This window comes from Mobula hypostoma, chromosome 23 (assembly GCF_963921235.1).
Source record: "Mobula hypostoma chromosome 23, sMobHyp1.1, whole genome shotgun sequence".
Classification (NCBI taxonomy): Eukaryota; Metazoa; Chordata; class Chondrichthyes; order Myliobatiformes; family Myliobatidae; genus Mobula; species Mobula hypostoma.
The window spans coordinates 40,407,711-40,430,462 of NC_086119.1; positions in this window are offsets into that span (position 1 = coordinate 40,407,711).

Below are 22,752 nucleotides of genomic sequence, written 5' to 3' on the forward strand. Positions count from 1 at the left end.
GATCCGGTTAAGACACACTCCTTGTGATCCGGTTAAGACACACTCCTTGTGATCCGGTTAATGTTCATCCTTCAATGAACATCACTAGAACCTGCTATTAGATACAGTACATTGCTAATTCTGGGAGACTGCCTTTTGCAGACATGCTGCCATGTTTGCAACAGGGACTGCACCCAAAATTGCATTAGTGCAGAAAATGTTCCAGCACCTCCAGAGATGACAAATGGTGCTACCTCATGTTGTAATACTTTAAGCACGTTTGTGATAGCGTAGTGATTAGCACCACGCTTTACAGTACAGGTGACCCGGGTTCAATTCCTGCCACTGCCTGTGAGGAGTTTGTATGTTCTTCCCGTGACTGTGTGGGTTTCCTCCAGGTGCTCTGGTTTCCTCCCACAGTCCAAAGACGTACCAGTTAATTGCTCATTGTAAATTGTCCTGTGATAAGGCTCTTGGATTAAATCAGGAGATTGCTGGGCAGCGTGGCTCAGAAGTACTGGAATGGCCTATTCCACACGGTATCTCAATAAAATAAAACACCTCCAAGCCACAACTCAGCTCTGATGTTAATGATGATCTACCGAGGGAATACCTGATGTTCACGTGGTTCTTTCTACATCCAGTTTCTCTCCACCAATGGAGGGATTAATCATTACAGGTATAAACGTAATGCAGGCAATCACATGTTCATGTGTGAGTGTGGACTGAGCTGACAGTGAATGTAAGCAGAGATCGGAATCATCCTTTGCATGGGTTCAGCTCTGGCTGGCAATCAGCAATGTTTCTTGCTTAGTCGCCAGTGAGTTATAACCGCACAGTTCTGAGAGAGACTGTGTGTGTTTAGGACAGGCAGAAATCCCTGGCCGGGCACCTCTGGCTACGCAATTCAGCTAACTATTTGTGTTATGAACATGCGCTTTCAGGGCTCCTTTAAAGCACAGCCCTATCCTCCCGTCTTTTTGTTCTCCTAAATGCACCTATTTTCTATTTGGTACTGGAGGCGATGTCAATGATTGAAACATTACTCTGCCTTCAAAGGCAGACAGTGCTGGCTTCCAGCAAGCTATCAATGTCTTGTATGCCCAGACCTGGTCTGTCTATGGCTTGTGAGATCAGCCAAGGGAAGGTAGTAATTATCCCCTCAGTGGATCCAGACTGACTGATGTCCTTGGGCAGACGCGTATTATTTAGTTACGCGTGTTTGATTTGATCTACTAATTCAACACCCTGGGCTAGAATCTAATCATGCACGGTTCAGTTCCCCTTTGCCTATTGTCCGCAGAGGGAGGAGGACAGAAAGGCAACTTACAGAGAAGCTATTCTCAAACCAGTTTTGGCTGCATTAGTAGATTACTATCCAAGTGCTTTTTATTCCCCAGCAGTGAGATTTGTGCAGTTTAGAAAAGTCTGGGATAGAGTCAAAGGAGGGACCAGTCAGATGTTGGCTGAAGAAAGATTTCAGGCTCCTGATGGTCACTTACTAGTGCTGCCCAGTGGATCAGGCTGAGAGTAGAGCACATGGTAGAACATTGTTATCATAAGAACATAAGAAATCGGAGCAGGAGTAGGCCATCTGGCCCGTTGAGCCTGCTCCGCCATTCAGTAAGATCATCTCCACCTACCTGCCTTTTCCCCACATCCCTTAATTCCCCTATTATGCAAAAATCTATCCAACTTTGTCTCAGATATATTTACTGAGGGAGCTTCCACTGTTTCATTGGGCAGAGAATTCTACAGATTCACCACTCTCTGGGAAAAGCAGTTCTTCCTCATCTCTGTCCTACATTTACTCCCCCGAATCTTGAGGCTATGTCCATAAGACCATAAAACAAAGGAGCAGAAGGTGGCCATTTGGCCCATCGAGTCTGCTCCGCCATTTTATCATGAGCTGATCCATTCTCCCATTTAGTCCCACTCCCCAGCCTTCTCACCATAACCTTTGATGCCCTGGCTACTCAGATACCTATCAATCTCTGCCTTAAATACACCCAATGACTTGGCCTCCACTGCCGCCCGTGGCAACAAATTCCATAGATTCACCACCCTCTGTCTCCTAGTTCTAGATTCACCTACCATTAGAAACAACTTTCTTGCCTCTATCTTATCTATCCCTTTCATAATTTTATATTTTTCTACAAGATCTCCTTTCATCCTTCTCAATTTCAGCAAGTACAGTCCCAGGTGACTCATTCTCTCCTCATAGTCTAACCCTCTCATCTCTGGAATCAACCTGGCAAACCTCCCCTGCACCACCTCCAAAGCCAGTATATCCTTCCTCAACTTATCCTGCTGTCAGAAATCCAGACAGTTTGGCATCTGGGCTGTTGGGTGTTAGTTTCCACACTCTTTCGAAACTCAACGGGGCCCTTTTTCCACATTTCCTTGAAAGTCATTAAATGTCCTAATCCTCATGCCCCCTTTAAGGTCAGAGGGGACACACTTTCTTGAAACTCATCAAGCTTAATGGAGAAGTTATTTCACTGATATGCAACAGATAAAGATGAGTTAAAAGTGTATCAGGGTATTTATGAGAAATAACATCCAGTAGTCCAATAAATCTACTGGTGCAGTACCACCAAAGTTATGAGACTGCTGTATTCACGGCGTTACGCTCCATGTGGGAGTACAATCAGTCCTGTTCTGACACTGAGCCAATGAGGGAGAAATGTGGATAGTTTGCAAAAACCCTCTCAGTGAAATTTGTTTCAGAATCAGAGTCAGGCTTATTGTCACTGACATACTGTATGTCATGAAAATTGTTGTTTTGTGGCAGCAGTACAGAGTAATATACAGAAAGTACTATAAGTTACAATCATCGTGGCTGTCCCTCGAGGCCGAGGATGATGGTCTTTGTTCTGTTGATCTACTTACGGGCTCCCAAGTGGCTTATGAGTCCAATCTTGGCTTTGAAAGTTCTTCCGCATTCAGGACAGGAATTCAGGTAAGTCGTGCAAAAAGAAAGTGAAATAGTGAGGTGGTGTTCATGGACTTGTGGACAGTACAGAAGTCAGATGGCGAAGGGAAAGAAGCTGATAATAGTAACGAGAAGGGAGCAAGTCCTGGGTGGTGAGGTCCTTATTAAAAGATACTGCCTTTTTGAAGATGTCCTTGATGATGGGGAGGCTAGGGCTCTTAATGGAACTGGCTAAGTTTACAACCCTCAGCAGCTTGATCTGGTCCTGTGCATTGGGACCACCCCGCCCCCCCCATACCAGATGGTGATGGAACCAGTCAGAATGCTCTCCATTGTGCATTAGTAAAATTCTGCCAGAGTCTTTGGTGAGATACTGTCTCCTCAAACTCCTAATGAAACACAGCTGCTGCTGTGCCTTCTTTATTTGGAGAGTAGAGCAGTGGGCTGAGCACGCACCTTCGAGATGTGCACGTGTCAATCTTCAGCTAGGAGGAGACGCCATTTCCGATCTGCATTGATTGTGGCCTCTTGAGGAGCAAGTCAAGGATTCGGCTTCAGAGGGAGATACAGAGGCCCAGGTTTTGAAGCTTGTTGATTAGTACTGAGGGAATGATGGAGCTGTAATCAATAAACAGCAGCTAGGTTTCAAGTGACATGTGGAGAGACATGGAGGTTGGGCAGGAGTTCAACAGCAAACATACACGAAATGCTGGAGGAACTCAGTAGACCAGGCAGCATCAATGGAAAAAAAGTACAGTTGATGTTTCGGGCTGAAACTCTTCAGCTGGACTGAAGAAAAAAAGCTGAGGAGTAGACATTTTTTCTCCAGTCCTGCTGAAGGGTTTCGGCCTGAAATGTCGACTGTACTTTTTTTCCATAGATGCTGCCTGGCTGGCTGAGTTCCTCCAACACTTCGTGTGTGTTGCTTGGATTTCCAGCCATCTGCAGATTTTCAACAATGTCGGAATGGCTGAGAGTAGGGTGATGGAAGCAGGAGATGCCGCAAAGGCCACAGTTGCACAAAGAAGGAAATTCCAGTGGTAGGAAGAGTTGGGCCATGGAAGAATATAAACGCAAGGATATGAATTTGTAGACTCAGGGACTGATGTAAGGGGCCGGTGTAAGTCCATAACAGAGATGTACACTGTCTCAAATTCAGTTGAAGAATGACTCCCTGAGCGTCGTGCTGCGGCTCACAGTGAGATGTGGCTTGGGGGGGGAAGGCTGGATCTGACCTAGCCTGAGCGAAGAACACGGCGGAGATTATCGGTTGTGTTTTCTCTCCTTTTTGAAAACTTACAATTTGTGTGACCCCTTTTAACCCAGGTAATTTCTCACCATTTGCTTCTGTGGTGTGAAGCCCTGTACAGGCAGGAGGGTTCTTCACCTGTCTCAGTACTGATAATTCAAAACACTGTCACCTCAGAGTCTGTGCTGTTTTGGGATGGGCGAACAGTGGGATTCTGATCACTGCATAGAGCCCCTCCCCTGCTTATGTCTTTACTTAGTTCCTAACCGGCATGGTACTGTTCATAAAATTCTTGATGAAAGGTACATGGAGCTATGACATAGATAAAGGTGAACTCTTGACCTCACAATCCACCTTGTTGTCTACCTGCAGTGCACCTTCTCTGTAATTAATTGTAACACTATTTTCTGCAACCTGTTATTAGCTTTCTCTTGTACTCCCTCAATGTAGTTATGTTTTGAAATGATCTGTATGGATGGCATGCAAAACAAAATAAAAGAAGGTTGCAAAAAAGAGCTGGAGGAACTCATGCAGCATCTATGGAGGGGACTGGACAATCGATGTTTCGGGTCGAGACCCTCGTTCATAAATGCTGCCTGACTCACTGATTTCTCCCAGCTCCTTTGTGCACTGCTCCAGATTTCCAGCCTCCTCTGTCTCCAAAATAGAGGTAAAAGCTGGGAAGTGTGCAAGTACCCCAACATGACAGTCACCAGCAGGAATGAAGGCAGATAGACTGGATGTAAGGACAATGTTTTCCTTGGCTGGGGAGACTGGATCCAGAATCAGAATCACAATTGTGTGCTGGGGCAGCAGGCTGAGGGTAGCAGACACCAACAGACACCAACACAAATTCATTCGTAAGGCCAGTGATGTTGTGGGGATGGAACTGGACTCTCTGACGGTGGTGTCTGAAAAGAGGATGCTGTCCAAGTTGCATGCCATCTTGGTCAATGTCTCCCATCCACTACATGATGTACTGGGTGGGCACAGGAGTACATTCAGTCAGAGACTCATTCCACCGAGATGCAACACTGAGCGTCATAGGAAGTCATTCCTGCCTGTGGCCATCAAACTTTACAACTCCTCCCTTGGAGGGTCAGACACCCTGAGCCAATAGGCTGGTCCTGGACTTTTTTCCTGGCATAATTTACATATTACTATTTAACTATTTATGGTTTTATTACTATTTATTATTTATGGTGTATCTGTAACGAAAACCAATTTCCCCCAGGATCAATAAAGTATGACTATGACTATTAGGTTTAACATCACTGCCATATGTTGTGAAATTTGTTGTTTTATGACATAAAATTGCTATAAATTACAATAAGAGTATATATATATATATATATATTATAAAAAAGAAATCAAAATGGTGAGGTAGTGCTCCTGGGTTCATGGACAATTCAGAAATCTGATATCAGAAAGGAAGAAGCTTTTCCTAAAATGGTGAGTGAGAGTCTTCAGGCTCCTGTACCTGCTCTCTGATGGTAGCAATAAGAAGTCCTCATTGGTGGGGAGGTTAACGCCAATGATGGAGCTAGCTGAGTTTCCAATTCTATTCAATTCTGTCCTTGTCAGAATGCTTTCTATGGAACATTTGTAGAAATTTGCTGTCTTTGGTGGTATACCAAATGTCCTTAACTCCTAATGAAATAAAGCCACTGGCCCACCTTTTTCATAATTGCAACAATATGTTGGGACCAGGAGAGATCTTTCTAAATGTTGACACACAGGAACTTGAAGCTGTTCTCACTATCCAGTACTAACCCCTCAATGGAGACTGTTGTGTGCTCTCCCAACTTCCCCTTCCTGAAGTCCATAATCAGATCCTTGACCTTACTGATGTTCAGTGCACTCAGCCAGCCAATCTATAGCACTCTTGTACGTCTCCTCGTCACCAGCTGAGATACAACAGTTGTATCATTGCCAAAATCATCATGCTTAGTCACACATTTATGAGTAGAGCAGTAGGTCAAGCACGCATCCTTGGAGTGTACCTGCGTTATCGTCAGAGAGGAAGAGATGTTATTTCTGAGCTGCTCTGGTCTCCTGATTAGGAAGTCACGGATCCAGTTTCAGAGGGTGATACAGAGGCCCAGCTTTTGAAGATTGTTGATTAGTACTAAGGTGATGATGGCATTCAGCATCAAGCTGTGATCAATGGACAGAAGCCTGACATGGGTATTAGTGCTGTCCAGGTGGTCCAAGGCCAGGTGGAGAGCCAGTAAGACTGCATCTGCTGTAGACCTGTTGTGACGATAGGCAAATTAATAGTGAGTCCAGGTTCTTGCTCAGGCAGGAGTTAATTCTAGTCATGACCAACCTCTCAAAGCACCTCATCACAGTAGGTGTGTTGATCACAAAGCTGCCTAGCCTGCTGAGCTCCTCCAGCATTTTGTGCGTGTTGCATGAAGCCAAACACTGCCGCCTCTGCCTTTATCAGGTGTCGCTGTCCAGTCGATGAAGTGGAAGGTGAAGCCTTCGGACTGAAACACCATATCCAGAATGCTAGGGCTGACCCAGCGGTCACTATCTCACCATACAGGGCAAGATTGTAATAAGAAATTCCTCCACTTGGAAGGTTGAAATCTATGGAATTCTCTTCACAAGTGGTAGTCAAGGTCAAGACGCTGAATTTATTTCAGATAGAAATAGATTTCTAGAACCCACGCCACACACACCGAGGAGTATAGGTGAGAGAGTAGGACTATCTTATTGTAAAGGATCTGCTGCAATACCATTGGCTGGTGGAGGAGTCACGAGGGCTGGAATAGCTTACTTCCAGTCTGATTAAGCCTTTATTTAGATTAGATTAGATTAGATTATGAGGACACTCAGTCCTCGTTTATTGTCATTTAGAAATGCATGCATTAAAAAATGATACAATGTTCCTCCAGAGAGATATCACAAGAAACACAAGACAAACCAAGACTAAAACTGACAAAACCACATAATTATAACATATAGTTACAACAGTGCAAAGCAATACCGTAATTTGATAAAGAGCAGACCATGGGCACGGTAAAAAAATAGTCTCAAGTCCCGATAGCCCCATCATCTCACGCAGACGGTAGAAGGGAGAAACTCTCCCTGCCATGAACCTCCAAGCACCGCAAACTTGCCGATGCATTGGAAGCACCCAATCGCAGCCGACTCTGAGTCCGTCTGGAAACTTCAAGCCTCTGACACCGAGCACCAAGCGCCATCCTCTGCCGAGCGCTTTGACCCCGCCCCGGCCACCGAACAACAAGAAAAGCCGAGGACTCGGGGCCTTCCCCTCCGGAGATTCTGGACCACACAGTAGGAGTGGCAGCGAAACAGGTATTTCAGAAGTTTCACCGGATGTTCCTCCGTGCTCTTATGTCTGATTCCATCAAATCAGGATTGTGCACGGCACCTTCCTTGACAGATAACAGATAACAGGAGTGGCCGCTGCAAGCTGCGTCGTGCCGCCATCTTCTCCTCCCTCCAGCAGGACTCGGTGGGAAGTGAATGGAGGGCACTGACTCAATAGACCTGTGTCCCAGCAGGAGCAAGGGCAATACTCTGGATCCAGTAGGGGCTTGTCTTAGCAGAAGGGTGAATGGAGAATTCTGACCCAGTGGAGCTGTATCCCAGCAGGGGTGAAGGACGGTAATGGACCCAATACTGCTCTGACCCACTTGGGGAGGATGGGAATCACTGGGACAAGTTGATCTCTTACCTGGAGGGGAGGAAAGATTGGAAATAGAAAGAAGTTCCCTTTCTGAAGAGACTGATTCCCTGGAGGATTGAGCGACAATGGTGCGGAATCTTCAAGAATGTGAGAAACCCCCGGACTGATCTCCACACCTCTCCTGATCCCTTCTGCAAGTCCCTGCCAGGGTACTGCTGGTTTCTAGCTTTAAAGCGTTAACGAACAACACAGATGATTTCTCAGTGTTTACGCTAACAAAAATGCCATTAGGCAAGTCTGGAGACTAACCACAGACCACCTGCTCTCCTTCCCCGAGCAGGACGGGAGCAGGTAGAACTGGTATCATGGCTCGTCTTCATTAATAAATTTCAGTGAAGTCTGAGGGTGGGGACGATGGCTCCTGCCCCTTGAAAGGTTGAATTTGTAAAACCTCCGGAATACATTTGGTGGGAGACAGAAGGTCTGAGGAAAGTTCTGAATTACTTGAATATGTTATGATTGGATAGGATTAAGGCTTATTCGGGGACTCTATAAACTGATTCGAAGTTCGATGTATATCAACTGAACAATCACAACAGCTTGTGTGTGTTAGTCCATTCATTTGCTCTCAGAAGATGCAGATAAATCCAGTGGGATTTTGTTTCAATTTATTGCTTTCCTGACTCATTCATTCCACTTTACTCCGTTCCCCTCCAAAAGTCTGTGGCTTTTGCTGGAAATTTGTCTGAAATGCCCTCGGCAATCCATAGGTCTGGGTTCTTGGGCCTCTCTGATCTTCAGTACCCTGCCATTCGGAGCTGTGCCTTCAGTTGCCATGGGAATATATTTGGATATTCCCCGGAAAAGTGTCATGGCCTCTCTGCATCTTCTCCCTTGTCCACTTGTCCCAAAGTCCCAACCTTTCCCAACAGGGACGTCTATTTTTCCCTTACACCTCCTCGCTGACATTTCCTGAATGGTCTGTAACTGTGATCAGTGAGCTCCTAGTTCCCCTGCACTAGCTCTGCAATGGAGCTTTGTCTGTGTTGGCAGACATAAAGACCAATCTATTCATGAATGGCCTTATAGGTGCCAGAATAATTCCATTTATTTTGTTGTTAGTGAAGCTCAGTTCCACAAACACATTTCCGCCCCCAGCTACTCTTTATATGTGAGCCTATACCTGCATTGCCAAGGAGCTCCAGCACTGAAGGGATCATTGTTTAGCTTTTACTTGCCCTTTCACAACATTGATTTGCAAGGAGATTGTAGCAGGAATTCCTTGATCAGGAGTGGCAGTCTTGCCTTGGTAACCTATCTATGGGACTGGTTTGTAAGATAGGATCAGCTAATTCAAAGTTAAACCTCAGGAAATTTGGTCCCTACTCCAAAACATTTCTGCAACAGTTGGTGAAAAGAAATCTCAGAATTTCAACACATCCCTCCTGTCATACCTCCCTATACGTTTGCTTCCAACTGGCAGCTAAGTAAGACTATTATGTAACGTCAAAATTCAACAGGAAAAGCCTGCACTGTTTCCAAGACCTATAATGCTTGCAGGCAATATGTTTGCACAAAAACTGCAATAATGAAGTCAATTGTAGTGGGCAAGAAACTTAGTATCACTGCAGAGTGCCCAGTGGCTGGCCTGCACTAATGAACTACACACAATTCTCCAATGCCCACTACGTACATGCGGAGTCCCTAATCACACTCAGTTTTTTAAAAAATCATTAGATCTCAGTTAAAAATTTTGCTTGTCATAGCCTGCCTTAATTGCTTCCTTTTCCCTCTTTAAACTAATCATTTCTTTTCTTTGATCACTCGCTTTCTCTGAAGCTTATAAATGCAAAATGATAAACTGAAGTTTTTGAACTGAACCAGCGTTATTCTTACCTCGACATGGAGTCAGCAATTTTTTAATAATCCATATCATTTTATCTCATCTTGCTTTGAAAGTTTCACTTCTTTGGTTCTCAAAAGTAATTGAATAAAATTTATTGAGTTGAAAGTCTAGAGACTAATGAGGAAGTTTCCTCCAGGTAACCAGCTGACTGGTATTGAAACATCCTGGGATGTTACACACATTGTGCCTTTTCACAGAATCAGCTCCAGGAAAATTTAAGTCCAGGTGTTCGAGAGGGGTGGAGATCTTCAAATGAAACATTAAAAGACGCAAATGGATTTATTATATTCCTGGCAATAAATCTGCAGTTTAAATAATTGTATTTGAAAGTGTGGCAGCCACAAACAGAAGCAAGAAATCAAATTGTTTCTTCAGAAATGAAGACAGACATAGAGGGCTGAGATTCATCCCGGAGACACAGGTGCTACAAATGCTACCCAATTAACATTCTGAGTTTGGGAGGCAGAAATTTCTTGATTTTATAGTTCAGAGTTCAAAGTAAATGTATTTTATTCAGATTTCTAACAATCCATTTGAATTCATTACTAAAAAATAAATATATTTAAACATAAAATATATTCCTACATAAATTGAATATTTCATTAATATTTCTACTAATACTTTTCATGTAATTAATTTATATATATTTTTGCAATATATGTCTTTCTCAGCTCAGTTAAAGCTTTAAATAAATGTTCTTAAGCAATTTAACTGCATGTGTTCATCAACAAGAGAACCGGAAACAAAATGATCATTCCCAGGTTTTGCTTTCCAAGTAGGGAAAAAAAAAATTCTGACTAAAGGCGTGGGAGAAAAGAGAATCGTCTAGAGCTCTTTGTTGAAGTCAAATCCTGCGTCTGTCAGATATGGACCATGCTTATGCAGAGCTGACTGGAGCAGAACAGTGTTTTTAGAAGTTTGGCAACGCTTCAGCCTTGTAACAGTTCATTGTGTTTGTACAAAAGCGTTGACTGCACGGACTTCAAGGTTGTTAAACTCAGGGTAATGGAGAACTAGCAGCCTGTGACAAGCCTGCTGCACGATTAAGCAGTTGGCATTACTTCACCAACTTCAAGCTAGAGATCAATCATCTGTCTCCATCAATTGGATGCAGTTCCCCTGCCCTCTCTCTTGTTCAGAGTCCCCACCTTTCTCCTGTTTTCCTACTTTTCTCTGAAGAAGCAGACTCTTGCAGCACGGCCCACCCCTTATAGCACCTCACTCAAGTTGTTATTCTTAATGTGGGAAAGTGAATACATTAGGGGTAACTGGATAACAATGAGTAGTTAGAAACGGATTGATATTCACCATTAGCAAATGTTGCCTTGCTTTAGTCAGATCAACGAACTCAGCACAATCCGTAATTGGAATTCGAAATCAGTGAATTTGGCAATTCGTTTAAAAAGATGATATTTTATCAAAGAATTCAACGTTTTCAAATGTCTGCGGACAAGTTAATAGTAAAAATGATGAAGTAAGATCATTTGATCAGGTTTTCTTCATGGTAATGTGTGCTGAGCATGAGTTATTGGATAAATCACCTGAACAAGATGTATTACAGCTCAGATTTGAGAAACAAGTAGTTGATAAGTTAGTGGAGGTATTAGTACTGATCTTTCAAGAATCACTGCCATCAGGGAGGGTCCCAGAGGACTGGAAAATTTCAAATGTGACACTGCTGCTTAAGCAGGGAGGGAGGCAAAAGGCAGGAAATTATAGACCAGTTAGCCTGAACATAATGGTTGATAAGATTTCAAAGTCCATTATTAAAGACGAAATTTCAGGGTACCTGGGAGTACATAATAGAAAAGGATGAAGCCAGCGTGGTTTTGTAGAGTGGAGAGCTTGCCCGACAGATCTGTTGAAATTCTTTAAGGATGTAACAAGTAGGTTAGACAGGAGAGTCAGTGGATGTCATTCACTTGGCTCTAAGAAGATGTTCAGCATGATAATGCTAAAAAAGATGAGAGCCCATGGTGGTAGAAGCAATACACTAGCACGGATAGAAGAGTGGCTGACTGGCAGAAGTCAGAGAGTGGGGGAAAAGGGACCTTTTCGGGATAGCTGATGATGAATAGTAGAGTTCCATAGGGGTCAGTGTTTGGGACCACAACTTTTCAGTTTATGCATTAATCATCTGGATAAAGCAACTGATAGCACTGTGGCCAAGTTTGCAGATGATATCAAGACAACAATTTGGACAGGTTGGGAGTCACAGATAGAATACAGTCTAGGCAAGTGTGGGGTTGTGCTCTTTGGCAGGAAGAAAAACTGTGTAGACCATTTCCTAAATGGAGAGAAACTTCAGAAAGCAGAATGCAGAAGGACTTGTGAGTCTTAGTTAAGGATTCCGTCAACTTGCAGGTTGAGTCAGTCGCGAAGCAAAGCAAATACAATGTTAGCATTCATTTTGAGAGGGCTAGAACATCAAAGCAAAGAAGTATGCTGAAGTTTAATAACAAATAGGTCAAACCACATTTGGAATTTTATGAGCATTTTAGGACCTGTATCTAAGGAAAGATGTGCAGGTCCTGGAGAGGTTCCAGAGGAGTTTCACAGGGATGACCCAGGAATTAAAAGCTTATCATATGAGGAGCTCATTGCAACCTGCCGGATATTGAAAGGCCAAATGGTCCTCTCCTGCATCATATAGTCTTATTATCAACAATACTTTGAGAAAATATCCTTCCTGAAACCCAGAGACCTGATAGGGATATTAATGACTTGATAAAGATTTTTCCTTTTTCTGTCAAGGAATGATCTTGCTATTATCAAGGTATTGTGTTTTGAAGCTACACTCTGCGAAGAGCATACTGAAGCAATGCATATTGAAGATGCGTGGATTCACCATGAATTTTGAAAATATATGTATCAGCTATGCAGGTAGAGGTACGTGCATGTATTAATAATACGTGTGTTGATGATGTGTGTATTGATGTGTGTTCATTGAAAATGTCATAATTGCAATGTGTGTCTTGAAGATATGTCTACTGAAGCTATGCATATTGAAAAGAGACTTATTGAAGTTATCTTTACTGATGATGTGTATAAAGAAAATGTATGCATTGAAGATGTGTGCATGAAAGATATAAGTATTTTGAAGATATATACTTTGAAAGGTGTGACGGGGTGGAGATACATCTCTATCAAAGGAGGTGTGAGGGGTTCCTTCCCTCTGCTAGCCTGCAGGTCACCCTTGGGCAAGGTGTAGGACCTGCTTCACCCCCTGACCAAGGTCACATGAAGCCATGGAAGCAGGTGGTGGCTGATCGTACAAGCAGCTGGTGCATATCGCAAGTGTTGGTTATGACACCAGGCAGACCATCTCTGAAGAGTACTGATAATGGCTAGGGTCACCCATCTTGTAAGGACACTGTCCAGAAGAAGGCAATGGCAAACCAATTCTACAGAAAAATTTGCCAAGAGCAATCATGGGCATGGGATCATGCTCACCCACTTCATATGACTCGTCACATAATCATGATGATGATACTTTGAAGAGGTGTATTGAAGATGTTTATTTTGAAAATATGCTTATTGAAGATACATACAGTATATTGAGAAATGCATTTGATATGTGCATTCAAGATGTTTGTATTGAACAAATAGATTTTGAAGGTGTGATTTAAAGAATGTATATTGTATTGGATGAAGCATATTTTGTTTATAATTGTGTTAAAGACATGCATTATGGATACATGTGTTTTATCAATGTGCAGATCAGTTCCTGAATATTGCTGTACCTATTGAAGAGGTGTCAATTTTTAACACACGAATCAGAATCAGAATCAGGTTTGACATCACCGGCTTACATCATGAAATTTGTTAACTTTGAGGCAGCAGTACAAAGCGATACATGGTAATAGAGAAAGAACTGTGAATTATATTAAGTATATATATTAATTAGATAAATGATCAAATTACGGTATTGCTTTGCACTGTTGTAGCTATATGTTATAATTATGTGGTTTTTGTCAGTTTTTTTAGTCTTGGTTTGTCTTGTGTTTCTGTGATATCATTCTGGAGGAACACTGTATCATTTCTTAATGCATGTATTACTAAATGACAATAAAAGTGTCCTCATAATCTAATCTAAGTAGTGCAAAAAATAGGAAATAAAAAAGTACTGAGGTAGTGTTCATGGGTTTGATGTCCATTCAGAAATCGGATGGCAGAGGGGAGGAAGCTGTTCCTGAATCACTGAGTGTGTGTCTTCAGGCTTCTGTACCTCCTTCCCGGCGGTAACAATGAGAAGAGGTCGTGTCCTGGGTGGTGGGAGGTCCTTAATGATGGACGCCACTTTTCTGAGGCACTGCTCCCTGAAGAAACCCTGGATACTACGGAGGCTAGTGCCTATGATGGAGCTGACTAATTTTACAACTCTCTGCAGCTTACTTCGATCCTGTACAGTAGCGCCCCCCCCAACCCATACCAAATGGTCAGAATGCTCTCCTCAGTACATCTGTAGAAATTTGTGTGTTTTTAGTGACACACCAAATCTCCTCAATATAGGTTTACATGATGAAGATGAATGTATTGAAGTACATGGGTGATATGTGCATTTAATTAACTATTTGAAACAGAAATCCATGCCAGTCTAGCAATCATCAAAGCAAATAGAATTGTTTTTATCCCTCAGCCTCATTTTCATTAAGCTTTTAAAAATTAAATTTATTGCTATTCTTGCTTGCTCCTATTAACAGAGACCTTTCCAGCCTAATTGCTATGACCCAGTGCTTTAATGAAACCAGGCGGAGTAAAAGGGCCAGTGGTGTGAGAGAGAGAGCAAGCCTTAGAGTGAGAGACAGAGAAAGGGAAAGGGCTCAGTTGAAACAGGCCTCATTTTGGTCTGCCTGTTGTTAGTCCTCAGTAGAAGCTACTTCAGCGCCTGAATTTGCACATCAAAACCTTGAGGGATAATGCCTGGGGATAGGAAGATAATAATGAGCTGGCCTGAAAACAAGAGGAAATAAGATAGAGCTGCAATGATCTTCTTAATGAAAGTTTTTCCAAAAATTTTTCATTTTTACTCTTCCAGCCCACATATTAGTGTGCTAAGATCATTAGTAAGAGTTTTGTTCTCCTTCATTGGTGTAGTTTCAGCAACCCAAACAACAAGATGCCATTTTCTTTACCCTTTTTTTTTGCTTTAGCTTCAGTCCCCTTCAGTGACCACACTTCCCCTGCCCCCACCTTCTTCCCTCTGAAAAAGTGGACTCTTCCTGTGAATGGAGGAGCTAATGCCTCTCTCAACCGAGGATGGTCACGTGGGGCTTCCAGTGACCAACCCTCCCCAAGGGGAACGCCACAGCCAAGCCAGATCACAGTGACATTTGACACCCTAACCTGCCTCCTTACTGTAGCTCAGCTGTTAGCTGTTAATTGAATTCAGTGTCACAATTTGCTATGGTGGGTTATGACTATCCATTTATTCTTTCAAAATAAGTAAAATAAACACTGTGTTTGCAAGAACAGATGAACCAAATGTGGATCAAACAAATTTCACTTGGCTAGAAGGTGCATTTAAGCTGGGTACAAATAATTTATACTAAAAAAAAACCATTAACATGTGTTCATACTATGTGTTTTTAATGTTTTCTGATTAAATTATTTTAAAACTCAACTGTTACAGTGTTTATTACAAAAAGCAGGCTGGCAGGTTCAACAAGTAGCTAAGAAAACAAACAGCATTTTGGCTATCATTGAGAAGGGGTCGGACTTTAAAAATAGGGAGGTTTTCAATGCCCTTGTACACGCCGTTGGTGAGGTCGCATCCAGAATACTGAATGCAAAAAAAAATTCAGTAACACTGGAGACAATCTTCAGGAGATTCATAAAGGCTAATTATCAGGATGAGAATATTGTTTGTCCAAGAAAGACAAAAATAAATTGGGTCTATATTCCTTCAAGGGTTCAAAGGTTCATTTTATTATGTATGCAGAATACACCTCTGAGATTCGTCTTCTCCAGATAGCCATGAAACACAGAGAAACCATGAAAGTTGTTGAGGCCCCCTCCACCCACACAAAAAAGAAAAAGAAACCACACTTGCAAACCCCAAACCCCCATCTCTCCCTCGCACAAAAACTAACAGATCGCCCACATGGCCACCTTATTCAGAGAAGATGCAGAAGAGGTTTACCAGGATGCTGCCTGGTTTAGAGGGCATGTGCTATCACGAGAGGCTGGACAAACTTGGATTGTTTTTTCTGGAGCAGCAGAAGCTGAGGGGAGATCTGATGGAGGTTTATAAAATGATGAGAAGCATAGATAGACAAGGAGTATCTTTTTCCCAGAGTAGAAATGTCTAATACCAGAGGGTATGCATTGAAGTTGAGTGGGGGTAGGTTCAAAGGGGATGTGAGGAATAATGTTCTTCATTCAAAGAGTAGTGGATGCATGGAATATTTATTCACCTCCACTATAAATAGACCAAATGATCCAGCTTCTACCACCCAGCAGAGCAGAGATTTCCCGAGAGTCATCACCTTCTGCATGAAGAAATTCCTATGTACCACAGTTTTATATGACCGGCCCCCTATCTTGACCCCTCATGTGCCTGATGTGGTGGTGGAGTCAAATACATTAGAGGCTTTAAAGAGACGTTTCCATAGGCACATGAATATGAGAAAGATGGAAGGGACATGGACACATTGTTTAAGTTGGCGAGATTAGTTGTTGGGTTTTTTAAATTTGCTCTTTTGCTGGTTCATCACACCATTGTGGACCGAGGACCTATTCCTGTGCTGTACCGTGTTGTATATAGGGTCCTTGACAGCATAGATGTTGACATATTCCATTAGCGGGAAAGTCTTGAGTGAGGGCTCAAGATAGGGGGCCGGTCACATAAAACTGTGGTACATAGGAATTTCTTCCCACAGAAGGTGATGACTCTCTGAAATTCTCTGCTCTGCTGGGTGGTGGAAGCTGGATCATTTGGTCTATTTCTAGTGGAGGTGAATAAGTATTTGATAGCTTGGGAGGGTGGTACAAGACATATCTGATTTTCTTATATTCATCCACTCTTATTTTAAAGTCGTTTTTAAGAATGCGATAAATGTTGAATATTTGTTTCATAGTGTATTAGCGTGAAAATTAGATCATTATCTTTGAAATTTGTGAAGGCCATAAGGAGATATTCATACTCAAGTTTATTTTTATAACAGTTTTGGTGGCTGGCACGGGGTTTGCCAACGGTCGAAGAACTGTGGAGTGGGACTGCTCACTACTCACAAAGATAAGCTGGATGAGATCATTCCAAGGGTTCCACTTGTTCTGCACCACGGTTACATCTATGCCATTTACCTTGCAGCATTGAGCTCCCATTGCCAAAGGAAAAAAAAAGTTTCTGTTGAATTCCCTGTGACGTTTATCGGTTCCCATTTCACATTAGTGCCTCAATTCTGTTTGCTCGCGATATTTTTCATGTTTTCCAAGTGAAAACCCATTCACTACCTGGGATGCCTTGCAACTTGCCTCTGAGCCTTCTCCTTTCTGCAGTCCACACTGAAATGCTTAACCACTGAATAGAAGCATTGCCCTTCATTTATTTAGAGATAAAGTGTGGAACAGGACCTGATGGTTCAAAAGAGCCGCACTGCCCAGCAACCCATTAGCCTAATCACAGGAGAATTTGCAATGGCCAATTAACCTATTAGCAGGTATGCCTTTCAGACTCCTCAATACCCAGAGCCTGGACTGACACCAACCTACTGCCCTCTACTGTGCCTATTGTCTTCTTTATTATTTATTGTAATACCTGCACTGTTTTGTGCACTTTATGCAGTCCTGGGTAGGTCTGTAGTCTAGTGTAGATTTTGTGTTGTTTTTTACGTAGTTCGGTGTAGTTTTTGTATTATTCATCTAGCACCATTTTTACTGTGTACTGTACCAGCAGTTATGGTCGAAATGACAATAAAGAGTGACTTGACTTGACTTGACTGCACTGTGGGAGGAAACTGGAGCACTGGGCAGACACCTATGCATTCACGGGGAGGATGTACACACTCCTTACGAAGGGTGCTGGAACTGAACTCTGAACTCCAACGCCTTGAGCTGTAACAGCGTCGCACTAACCACTCTGCTATCGTGGCGCCCCCTGTAAATCTCTTTGTACTTCTTCTACGTTGAGCATCGAACAGCACGGCACAGGAACAGGCTTTCTGGTCCACAACGCTGTGCCGAACCAGCTTAAAGGTAAGTCAAAACCCTCCAAAAACTATTCCACACCTCCACCTACACAATGTCCACATCCCTCCAACTTCCTCACAACCATGTGCCTATCTAAACGTCCCTTAGAAGCCTCTAATGTATTTGCCTCTACCACCAAACCAAACAGAGCATTCCGGGCATCCATCTCTCTCCGAGCAAAAAACGTACTCCTCGCATCCCCCTCTCATCTTCAGTGCGTGACCTCTGGTATTAGACATTTCTACCCTGGGAAACAGACACTCTCTGTCCACTCCATCGATGCCCCTCATAATCTTATAAAGCTCTAGCAGGTCTCCCCTCCGCCTCTGCTGCTTCAAAGAGCCCAGATTTGTCCAGCCTCTCATGATTCCTTCCAGCATTGTTAACATTATTCAAAATGTGATCTGAATTTTAACTTTTCACATCACTCCTCTATTTCTCATATTTATTCCAGAGCTTTGCTTTTTTCTGAACCCGTGCCCGATTTATGCATCTTTTGCTTTTGGATTCTCTTGCTGCTTCAGAACTGGTGGCCCCTCATTCTTCCTACTGAAATGGACTGCTTTAAAATCCCCTTTCAGCTTTCTAATTTTGTTTATTATCACACTCTTCCTCAAATCCTCCCCCCTGAAAAAAACCTCAACACTCGCTTGGACAATACTTTTCTCTCTCTTTCTCTTTGCACTAATGTCGTAATGTTGATTGTATTGTTTATTTTGCAAACATCTACATTACATACAATTTAAGTTTATGTTAACTTATGTTTATCCTTGTCTTACAAACACCTATGTCAGGATGCTGTCATAGACGGTGTTTAACACCATCATTCCTACAGATCTGATTGATAAGCTACAGAACCTGGGCCTTTGTACCTCCCTCTGCAATTGGATCCTTGACTTACTAACCAGAAGATGACAATCTGTGCGGATTGGTGATAACATCTCCTCCTCACTGATGATCAACACTGGGGCACCACAGGGATGTGTTGTTAGCCCCCTGCTGTACTCTCTCTGCACCCATATCTGTGTGGCTAGGTATTGCTCAAATGGTACCTATAAAGTTGCTGGTGGTACAACCATTGTTGGTAGAATCTCAGATGGAGACAAGAGGGCGTACAGGAGTGAGATATGCCAACTAGTGGAGTGCTGTTGCAATAATAATCTTGCACTCAACATCAGTAAGACCAAAGAGCTGATTGTGAACTTCAGAAAGGATAGGATCAGGGAACGTGGTGGGATCAGAAGTGGAGAGAGTGAGCAGTTTCAAGTTCCTGAGTGTCAAGATCTCTGAGGATCTAACCTGGTCCCAACATATCAATGCAGCTATAAAGAAGGCAAGATGGTGACTATATTTCATTAGGAGTTTGAGGAGATTTAGCTTATCACCTAAAACACTCAAAAACGTCTATAGATTACCGTGGAGAGCATTCTGCTGCATCGCTGTTTGGTATTGGAGGGTTACTGCACAGACTCAAAATAAGCTACAGGAAGTTGTGAAATTAGTCAGCTCCATTTTTGGTACTAGCCTCCACGACATCTTCAAAGAGCGGTGCTTCAGAAGGCGACATCCATTATTAATGACCCCCATCACCCAGGTCATGCCCTTTTCTCATTGATGCCATCAGGTAGGAGGTACGGAAGCCTGAAAGCACACATTCAGCGATTCAGGAACAGCTTCTTCCCCTCTGCCATCCGACTACTAAATGGACATTGAACGCGTGAACACTACACAGCATTTTGAAAAATTATTTCTGTTTTTGCACTATTTTTAATTTAAATATTTAATATACATGTGTATATTTGCTGTAATTGTTTATTTCTTTTTTTCTATATTATCATGTATTGCATTGTACTGCTGTTGCTAAGTTAGCAAATTTCACAACATAAGCCAGTGATATTAAACCGTATTCTGATTTTGTTTGTAGTGTACTGCATAAAGTTCATTTTCATCACATTTATACGCTATGTCTGGATGCCTATGACAAAACCAATGAACAGTTTGATGTAATAGAATACCTTGACACTGGTCTTCTGATTTGTTACATTTTGTAACTTCAAAACATTAAGTTAATTCAAACGAAGACATGGGAACCTGAGATTACGGTGTAATTTCGAGTTTAAGCGAGGCGCACACATATCATGTGGTAGCGTGATAATGTGTGCAAATAATATATATCTACATATAACCTGTAATTAATTATTTAAAGGAACAACAATACTTAATCATCTATATATATGTGTGTGTGTGTGTGTCTGTGTGTATGTCTGTGTGTATACACACACACACACACACACACACACACACACACACACAGATATATATATATATATATACACACACACACACACAAGATTATTCAAATAGTATTCAGACTTTCAATACATAATTCCTGACGCTGCATTATATTATTTTGCTCACTTAAAAAGACTTAATTCAGTCTAAGCAGCAGAATGAAGAACTTTAACTACTTTTCATTTTCTTCGGCATGCTCTTTGCTCCTCAAAAGTCCTCACTAAGTCCACACTGACGTTCAACCATCACAAGCCTGTGTGTTAGTGTGACCAGTGACAGGCCTGTAACTCCTGAGTTAGAATAAACTATATCATGTGTTGCCAATCAACCGTCAAAACTCATTCTATGCATTTGCAGCAGTGCTTTTGTGTGGTTCGAGATTCCTGACTTTTAAACCAATGTACGTACACTTAGATCCACACATATTTGAATCGAAGCAGACGCTGGTAAAGGCTAGGGACCATTTGTATTTAACTTCCTTCCCTGGATATCACCAGGTCACATCAGAAGAGGAGGAAAGGCAGTAAGGAGCTGTGCCAAGGAGAGGAAGTGATCAGCTATGACTGTCATACTTGGTAAGATGGTGAAGAACTGCGCATGTGGGTTCAGTTTATCCTGATCACTTACTCTCTAATCCTCTCGCCGGAGAATGGTCCTTGGTCAAGGTACCATTCATGGGAATGTCCCCAAGGATGATTCAGGCCTAAATCATCCCTTAATTCCAGTGATAGTCTTTGTGACTGTGACTGACTGACTGGGAGTGGGGGTAACATGGCAAGGACATTACATGGACACGCACCCTGAGGGGTTCTCCCGAGCGTCAACTGTGACTTGATCAGACTCATTTGTTATTAGTAAGGCAAGGTGAACCAGAGTAAGCTTGGCCATAAGTAACCGTAAGCATGCTGCAGAAGAGGGAGGAGTTCCTGCCTTGGTCACTTATTGAATGATACCAGTATGCCACCTTACTGACTATGCTCACTTGCAAATTCATACCTGGGAAAGCAAAGCAGACCATGGCTGCCATCTGTAGTTACGATACTCCGTTTCTCTTAGGGGTTCCTAAAATAGATGTCGGCACTCTTATGGAGGACACCCGAAATCTGTCCATCATGACGTCTTTCAGATATCCATTGTGTGTGAAGGAGCACGATAAACACTATTCATTCACCCAAACAGCTTCTATTCTCTGGCATAATAAAAGACTCTTTGGAGTGTAGAAGGTTGAGGGGAGACTTGATAGAGGTGTTTAAAATTATGAGGGGGATTGATAGAGTTGACGTGGTTAGACTTCTTCCATTGAGAGTGGGGAAGATTCAAACAAGAGGGCATGGGTTGAGAATTACAGGACAAAAGTTTAGGGGTAACATGAGGGGGAACTTCTCTACTCAGAGAGTGGTAGCTGTGTGGAACGAGCTTCCAGCAGAAGTGGTTGAGGCAGGTTCGATGTTGTTGCTTAAAGTTGAATTGGATAGATATATGGACAGGAAAGGAATGGAGGGTTATGGGCTGAGTGCAGGTCAGTTGGAATAGGATAGGGTAAGAGTTTGGCACAGACTAGAAGGGCCGAGATGGCCTGTTTCTGTGCTGTAATTGTTATATGGTTATTTGTCTTCTCCTCCTCGAGGGATTGATAATGTTGCTGATGGTTTTTCCCAACGTAACCTAATTTGCTTTCGGTACCCAGATGATCCTGGCCTTTCTTCTGGACTGCCTTCCAGTCACACACCTCAATCCATCATCTCCGACCTTCCACGTCGGGTGTGGGTTGCCTCACCTCCCCAGCCTGCAGGCAGCGTGGACATCCTGACCCTGCATTCTCAGATCTCGGGCATCCTGCACCAAACTCTTCACTTTTCTCTCAAACACTTAGCCATTTCCTCCCAGAACTCTGACCACTTTTTACAAGGTGTTAGATCGATCTCCACCCATTATGCCAGAGAACAGAAGCTGTTTGGGTGAATGAGTAGTATTTATCGTGTTCCTTCACACACAATGGATATCTGAAAGACGTCATGATGGACAGATTTCGGGTGTCCTCCATAAGAGTGCCGACATTTATTTTAGGAGCCCCTAAGAGAAACGGAGTGTCGTAACTACAGACGGCAGCCATGGTCTGCTTTATTTCCTGGTATGAATTTGCAAGTGAGCATAGTCAGTAAGGTGGCATACTAGTATCATTCAATAAGTGACCAAGGCAAGAACTCCTCCCTCTTCTGCAGCATGCTTATGGTTACTTATGGCCAAACTTACTCTGGTTCACCTTGCCTTACTAATAACACATTTTTCCAAGTGGATGAGCAGCTGTATATATGTATCTTTGTAAAGTGCTGACTGCTTTAATGATGACCTTTTGCAAAGCTGAGGATGAAGGGCATTGTGGATGATAGATGGAGGGGTGTAGGAGGGAAGGGTTAGATTGATGGTGACGTAGATTTATACAGGTCGGCCCAACATTGTGGGCTGAAGTGACTGCACTGTACTCTACTGTTCTATGGTTTTCTATTGGTGGATTAATTTACCCAGTGGGTTACTGCATG